An 8,923-nucleotide genomic window follows, 5' to 3' on the forward strand; every position below is an offset into this window, starting at 1 on the left:
GGCGAGGTAGCACAGTGCTGTACACGGAAGCAGAAAGGCCCCCGGGGTGGGGGGAGGGAGGCCGGGGAGGGTCGGGGGCTTTTAGTTTGCATCTTAGGGGGGAGGGGGGCGGGGGGACCGAAGCAGTTAACTTGTCTTTACGCAGCGATTTTTAACGAGGCTGGGGGGGGAGGTGGGCTGTGGGGACGGGGGAGGGGTGGGCGGGGGGCCTGGCTCTGTTATTTACCGTGTATCATATGTAAATACCAAACAGAAACTTCAATAAACTTTATTTCAAACACGTCTCTGCCTGCCCGGGGGCGGGGCTCGGCTCTAGAGGGCTGGGGTGGGGTCTCCACCCCTAGGGTCAGGGAATAAGGTTAGATTCCCGCTTGTCGAACAGCTTAGCCGGCATCATGATGAACAGCAGGATTTATAAAACATGCAGGACAGCAAACCACTCGGTCAGGATCAATAAAAATGAGCTCTTGGGATTGCTGTGCCCACAGACATCAAGTGTTAACCATTAACCGCACACCTACTATGTGTGAGCCGCACCCATTCCTCTCGGGAGCTCATGCGAGGCTCCCAGCAGCCCTGGTGTGGGAATTGTCACCCACACACACACACGCACACACACGCACACACACAGACACACACTGGGCTCAGACCTGTGATCTCACCGTCTACATTGAGGGTCTAAAATCAGCCTGAATGTTTGAAAAGCTTGTTCTTGAGATGTGTCTAAACGGAAACACAACAAACAGTGCTAGCCCATCAGTTCTGTGCCTTGTTGTTTTATTGTCATTATTTTTTTAATTAAATTTTTTATTATTTTTTAAGTTTTTCTTTTTATTGATTTTTTTTTTTTTTTTTTTTACAGAGAGGAAGGGAGAGGGATAGAAAGTTAGAAACATCGATGAGAGAGAAACATCGATCAGTTGCCTCCTACACACCTCCTACTGGGGATGTGCCCGCAACCAAGGTACATGCCCTTGACCGGAATCGAACCCTGGACCCTTCAGTCCCCAGGCCGACGCTCTATCCACTGAGCCAAACCGATTAGGGCTTAAGTTTTTCTTTTTAAAAATATATTTTTATCGTTGATGGTATTACAGATATCTCCCATTTTCTCCCCCTTTCCCCTGCCCCAGTCCCTACCATCTCCCCCTCTTTCCCTCCCCCCCTCTCTTCACCACCCTATTGCCAGTGCTCATGGGCTATGCATATAAGTATATAACTTCTTTGGTTTATCTCTTGTTGTTTTTTAATATATTTTTATTGATTTCAGAGAGGAAGGGAGAGAGAGATAGAAACATCAGTGATGAGATAGACTCATTGACTGGCTGCCTCCTGCATGCTTCCCACTGGGGATGGAGCCAACAACCCGGGCATGTGCCCTTGACGGGAATCGAACCCGAGACCCTTTAGTCTGCAGGCTACCACTCTATCCACTGAGCCACACCAGCTAGGGCAGTTGTTTTTAAATCATCACCTGAGATCATGTTTTTATATCTTTTAGAGAAAGAGGAAGGGAGGGAGAGAGAGAGAGACAGAGAGAAACATTGATGTGAGAGAGAACCATGGGTGCCCTGACCGGAAATTGAACCTGGGACCTTTTGGTGTACTGAGCCACTTTGCTTTGTCTTCATTTAACTTCCAGGGAACCCTCAGAACGTCAGCCACACCCACATTTTATCAAGCAGACATTGGGTGTCAGACACAGACACGTGCTGAGCTCTCTCCATTGATTACCTGATTGGATTCTCCTGGGCACTAGGCGTTCCACGGAGCCCATTTTGCAGATGGAGAAACTGAGACTCAGGGAGGTCCCGCTGGTAGGATGCAAAGGAGAATTCACACCCAGGTCTGTCTAACCCCAGGGTCTACTCTCTGCCGTGGCTACATTTTACTGCCTTTTAGGAATTGGATGCAGACTCCTTCTGTGACCTGGAGCAAGTCTTTTTCACCTCTGGGCTTCGGTCTCTTTCTGGGTAACAAAGGAGGGGGCTGGGCCAGCAGGACCTTCTGGAACAGGGAGGGTTGGAGGAGGTGGGGTGGAGGTTAGCAGGAAAGAATGAGGGTTCAGCAGGACCCGGCTCCCCGGGGGGAACGATGCTGAGTCATCTCCCGTGGTTTCAGGAATTCGGGGCGGTCAGGCTCAAGGTTCGGGATGGCAAATACGTTTGTCAGGGTGAACGCATGCCCCCGGGCTGCCCGGAGCGCAGCGCCGTGCTGACGAGGGACTTCTGCTCCGTGGGGAAGGGTGTTCCTATCCGTGAGGGCTGCCGGCAGCCTGCTCGATGGGTGCTGTCGGTCCTGCCGGCAGGAGGGGAGGATGTGGTTTCAGTGCTGGAAAAGTGCTCATCTGGTCCAGAAGGTAACAACCCCACGTCCTAACGTTTATCTCCTTTAAAATATCAAGCTAACCAGAGTCTCCTTGGCTCAGTGGATAAAGCGTCGGCCTGCAGACCAAAGGGTCCCAGGTTCGATTCCGGTCCAGGGCACGCACACACGTAGGTACCTTGGTTGAGGCTCCTCCCTGGCCCGGGCCCTGGTCAGTGCTCCTGCTGGCAGCAACCAATCGACGTGTTTCTCTCACACGGATGTTTCTCTCTGTCTTTCCCTCTCTCTTCCACTCTCTCTAAAAATCAATGGGAAAAATAGCCTCAGGTGAGGATTAAAAAAACAAACACACACACAAATCAAGCTGGCCCTGGCCAGTGTGGCTCAGTTGGTTGAGTGTCACTCCATGCACCGAAAGGTTGCTGGTTCGATTCCCGGTTAGGGCACATGCCCAGGTTGTGGGTTTGATCCCCGGTCATGCATGGTGCATGCAGGAGGGAGCCAGTCGATGTTTCTCTCTCACATCCATGTTTCTCTCTCTCTCCCTCCCTCTTCTTCTCTCTAAAATCAATAAAACATATTTTTAAAAATCATGCTATCCCTGGCCAGCTTGGCGTAGTGGATAGATCGACGGCCTGTGGACTGAAGGGTCCCGGGTTCAATTCCCAGTCAAGGGCAGATACCTGGATTGAAAGTTTGATCCCCGGCCCTGGTTGGGGCATGTGCGGGAGATGGCCAATGGATGTGTCTCTTCCCATCCATGTTTCTCTCTCTCTGTCTCTCCCCCTCCCTTCCATTCTCTCTAAAATGCAATGGAAAAATATCCTCAGATGAGGATTAACAAAAACAAAGCAAAACAAAAGGAAGTCATGCTGGTTTTTTTTTGTTTGTTTTGCTTTTTATATTGTGATATTCTTTTAATGTATAACTTCAAGAATACTCTGTGCACATTCTATGCATGTATGCCTGTATTTGCATGCACACATGGGTGGGTACGTAGCCTGTGTTTATTTGACTCAGCTTCATCTTCCTATGCATACGGTTCTGTAGCTTTCAACTCCACGTGGCGGTGTATTGTGGAGACCACTTAGTAGCAATTATGTAACGGCCTTACTGTTCTGGAGGGCTGCTTAATAACAATGCTTCGCATAAATTAGTTGCATAATTTACCCAGTGTTTCCTTTGTGCCTTCCACTTTGCATTCAAGTCCTGAGCACTTTACATTCAATAACCCGAGGAGGTCGGTGCTTTTACTGTGGACCCCGCCTTCTACACGAGACCCTGCGGCCCAGAGAGGTCAATTAACTTCCCCCTGGTCACACAGCTAGTAAGCGTTCACGTTAGGATTTGAACCCTGGGAGTCTCCTGAGCCTGCCGTGCTAACCCACGAAGCTGAATGCCTCCACGGTTCCTGAGGCCTCGTGGTTTCGTTTATCACCATTTGGACACAATGTTTTGCACTCAGTTCATTTTCGGAACAGTACCACACATCGGTGGTTCCCAAAGGGTGGCCCAGGGAGCCTGGGCACCCCTGAGGTGTGTTTAAGGGGTCCATGAGGTCCACACCGTTGTTATAATAATACTACGATACTGTGTGCCTTTTCACTCTTGGTCTCAGCGCCTTTGGGTGGCACCCGGACAGGGGAAGCACAGCAGGTTACATGCAGAAGCAGGTATGAGAACCCAGCTTTCCTCTATGAGGCCAAACGTTGAGCAAATTTTCAAAATTATAAGCCAACTAGAGGCCCGGTGCACGAATTCATGCACTGGTGGGGTCCCTCGGCCCGGCCTGCAGGGATTGGGCCGAATCCATGCACTGGGCCTCCGACATCCCCCGAGGGGTCCTGGATTGCGAGAGGCCATGCTGAGGGACCCCACTGGTGCCCGAATCTGTGCACCGAGCCTCTAGTATGCATATAAGATCTTTGGTTAATCTCCTCCGGCCCTCTTCCCTCCCCCTTCCCTCTGTGATTCATCTGTCTGTTCCATGTTTCCATGACTGTGCGTTGAGCGTCTGCCCCCTGGTGGTCAGTGTGCATCATAGCTATCAGTCAAATGGTTGAACGGTCACTTAGGCTTTTATATATATAGATGGGCCCTGGCTGAGTAGCTCAGTTGGTTAGGGTGTCATCCTGATACCCCAAGGTTGCGGGGTTTGATCCCCCATTGGGGTACATACAAGAATCAACCAATGAATGCATAAATAAATGGAACAACAAATCAATGTTTTCTCTCTCTCTCCCCCCCCCCCCTTCCCTGGTCTCTAAATTGAATAAATAAATTAAAAACTAACCCTAGCTGGTTTGGCTCAGTGGATAGAGCATCGCCTGTAGACTGAAGGGTCCTGGGTTTGATTCCAGTGAAGGGCACATGCCTGAGTTGTGAGCTCGGTCCCCAGCAGGGGGCGTGCAGAAGGAAGCTGATCAATGATTCTCTCTCATCATTGATGTTTTTTTCTCTCTCTCTCCCTTCCTCTCTGAAATCAATATATATATATATGAATTGCAACTTGTGAAAAAAATTAAAAACTATGTAAACCAATGGCACTATATTTTTTTTGTTTAGGAAAATATAGTTATTTTTCACTGAAATGAGTTGTTTATGTAAACATTTAATGATTTTATTATTTTACTAAAATGAATACATATTTTAAAAATTTTAATTTATTGATTTTAGAGAAAGAGAGGAAGGGGGAGAGAGAAACATCAATTTTTGTTGTTCCACTTATGTATGCATTCATTGGTTGATTCTTATTCTTTTTTTATTTTTTATTCTTTTTTTAGAGTGAGAGAGGAAGGGAAAGGGAGAGAGAGAAAAAAAACATCTATTAGTTGCCTCCTGCACACCCCCCACTGGAGATGGAGCCGCAACCTGGGTATGTGCCCTGGGAATCAAACTGGCGACCTGTTGGTGATTCGGATGATGCTCAGCCAACTGAGCTACACCAGCCAGGACCTCGGTTGATCTTGTGGGTGCCCTCACGAGGGACTGAACCCACAACTGTGGCATATTGGCCCGGCCAGGGCTTGATTATATATTTTTAAATCTCCTTTCGAATTTTGAACCTGTTGAATATTGATAGACATAACACACATAAACAAAAGCTCTTTGGGGTCCTCTAAAAATTTTAAGTGGAGCCCTAACCGGTTTGGCTCAGTGGATGGAGCATCGGCCTGGGGACTGAAGAGTCCCGGGTTCAATTCCGGTCAGGGGCACATGCCCGGGTTGTGGCCCGATCCCCAGTAGGGGGTGTGCAGGAGGCAGCTGATCAATGATTTCTCTCATCATTGATGTTTCTGTCTCTCCCTCTCCCTTCCTCTCTGAAATAAATAAAAATATATGTTAAATAATAACAGAATAAAAATTTTAAGTGGATACAGAGGTCCTGAGACCAAAAGGATTAAGCGTTGCTGCTGTATGCAATGCTTGCATGGAGGCATGTTACATGGAGGCAAAATACCATGTAAAGATTTCTCTCATTTTTCTTTTTTTTTTTAAATATATTTTATTGATTTTTTACAGAGAGGAAGAGAGAGGGATAGAGAGTTAGAAACATCGATGATAGAGAAACATCGATCAGCTGCCTCTTGCACAACCCCTACTGGGGATGTGCCCGCAACCAAGGTACGTGCCCTTGACCGGAATCGAACCTGGGACCCTTCAGTCCGCAGGCCGACGCTCTATCCACTGAGCCACACCGGCTTCGGCGGTTTCTCTCGTTTTTCAATGGCTTTGTGGTGGTCCGTTGAATGGAGGTCTAGAAGTTCCTCCTTTACCCACAGGGTATATGCTCCACGGCCCCCACTGGATGCCTGATACCTCGGGTAGTCCTGGGTCCTATAGATAGTATGCTTTAAAAATATATATATACTAGAGGCCCGGTGCATGAAATTCATGCATGGGGGTAGGGAGTCCTTCAGCCCAGCCTGCACCCTCTCCAATACAGGGCCCCTTGGGGGATATCCGGGACCACTGGCTGCTAACCACTCGCCTGCCTGCCTGCCTGATCGCCCCTAACCTCCTCTGCCTGAGGGCAGGATCGCCCCTACCTGCTCCCCGCTGCTGGCCTGATCGCCCCTAACTGCTCTCCTTTCTGGCCTGATCGCCCCTAACTGCTCCCCCCTGCTGGCCTGTTCACCCCTAACTGCTCCCCCCTGCTGGCCTGTTCACCCCTAACTGCTCTCCCCTGCTGGCCTGATCGCCCCTGACCACCTCTGCCTTGACCCCCACCACAGTGGCTTTGTCCGGAAGTGCGTCCGGAAGATGTCTGGTCTAATTAGCATATTACCCTTTTATTGGTATAGATATATTAGAGGCCCGGTGCAAGAAATTCATGCACTTGGGGTGGGGGTCCCTCAGCCCGGCCTGCACCCTCTTGCAGTCTAGGAGCCCTCAGGGGATGTCTGATTGCTGGCTTAGGCCCGCTCCCCATGGGACATCCTTAGCGCTGCTGCGGAGGCGGGAGAGGCTCCTGCCACCACCACTGCGCTCACCAGCTGTGAGCCTGGCTTCTGGCTGAGCGGTGCTCCCCCTGAGGCAGTGCACTGACCACCAGGGGGAAGCTCCTGCATTGAGTGTCTGCCCCCTGGTGGTCAGTGCACGTCATAGCGAGCGATTGAGCGGCCTTAGCATATCATTAGCATATTACACTTTGGTTGAAAGGATGACCGGACGACCGGACACTTAGCATATTAGGCTTTTATTATATAGGATAAATATTTAATGATTTCAGAGAGGAAGGGAGAGGGAGATAGAAACTTCCACGATGAGAGAGAATCATTGATTGGCTGCCTCCTGTGCACGCCCCCCCACTGAGGATCGAGCCCGCAACCCGGACATGAACCCTCACTTTTTCACTTAGATGAAGCACGACGACTTCTCTTTGGCAACTCCGAACCTCCGGGACCCTTCCTCTCGCTCTTTGGGGCCATTAAGTAAAATGCGGGTTCCTTGAACAGAAGCACTGTGATACCAAGTCATTCCCTCTCGTCACGGAGAGGCTACTGAGTGTGGGCAGCGGATGCTGTGCGGAGACGCGGACAAAAGGGATGATTCACCTCCTGGGCAGAGGGAGCTGGGCGCCGAGATTTCCTCCTGCTACTCGGGAGAACGCAGACTTGGACATTTGCAGATTGTCTATTTCTGGAATTTTCCATTTCATATTTTCGAACAGAGGTGGACCCCCAGTGACAGGGGAGAGCAGACCCGCGGATACGGGGGTGACCACTCCGATTTACGTTCACCGTGAGCTCGCTTTTACGATAAAGTTAGTCACGATTTTCACATGTAAGCAGCTGAGTAAGGGTAGGAAGAGAAAGTAACTGGTTTTCTTCTCCTTCTTCCCATTTCCCAGAGGAAAGGATTGCTGTCCGTTTCTTCTTCTAGATGTTTCTCCACGGGGGGGGGGGGGGTAGGTATGCCCCCCAGGGACACAGAGCTATATCTGGGAACATTTTGGATGTTACAACTGGTGGGGGGGCTGCTCTTGGCACCTAGGGGGTCAGGGATGCTGTTAAACACCCTACAATGCACAGGATGGTTCCCCCCACAAAGAATGATCTCGGTTAGGGCCCTGGCCGGGTAGCTCAGTTGGTTAGAACATTGTCCCAATACATCAAGGATTGCAGGTTCGATCCCTGGCCAGGGCGCATGCAAGAATCAACCAATAAATGCATAGAGAGGTGAAACAACAGACTGCTGTTTCTCTCTCTCTTCCCTCCTCTCTCTCTCTCTCTCTCTCTCCTTTTATTTAAAGTTTCCTTAAAAACACACACACAAAAGAATGGCCCTAACCGGTTTGGCTCAGTGGATAGAGCGTCGGCCTGCGGACTGGAGGGTCCCAGGTTCGATTCCGGTCGGGGGCATGTACCTTGGTTGCGGGCACATCCCCAGTGGGGGGTGTGCAGGAGGCAGCTGGTCGATGTTTCTCTCTCATCGACGTTTCTAGCTCTCTATCCCTCTCCCTTCCTCCCTGTAAAAATCAATAAAATATATAAAAAAAAAAAAAAAAAAAAAAAAAAAAAAAAAAAAAAAAAAAAAAACACACACACAAAAGAATGGCCCTAACCGGTTTGCTCAGTGGATAGAGTGTCGGCCTGCGGACTCAAGGGTCCCGGGTTCGATTCCGGTCAAGGGCATGTACCTTGGTTGCAGGCACATCCCCAGTAGGGGGGTGTGCAGGAGGCAGCTGATCGATGTTTCTCTCCCATCGATGTTTCTAACTTTCCCTCTCCCTTCCTCTCTGTAAAAAATCAATAAAATATATATATTTTAAAAAACGACTTCTTTAAAAAAAAAGAATAATCTGGTCTACATGTGACTAGTGCAGAGGCTGAGAAAAACCTGATATTATGCATTTATATACACTCCCTTGTTCATTATTTCTGTCTTTATTTATTTTTATTCATTCATTTATTTATTTTTAAAATATATTTTTATTGATATCAGAGAAGAAGGGAGAGAGAGAGAGAGAGAGAGAGATAAAAACATCCATGATGAGAGAGAATCATTGATTGGTTGCCTCCTGCACGCCCCCCAGCTGGGGATCAAGCCCACAACCCGGGCATGTGCCCTTGACCAGAATCGAATCCGGGACCCT

Source organism: Eptesicus fuscus, chromosome 21, assembly GCF_027574615.1.
Source record: "Eptesicus fuscus isolate TK198812 chromosome 21, DD_ASM_mEF_20220401, whole genome shotgun sequence".
In the NCBI taxonomy this organism is placed as follows: Eukaryota; Metazoa; Chordata; class Mammalia; order Chiroptera; family Vespertilionidae; genus Eptesicus; species Eptesicus fuscus.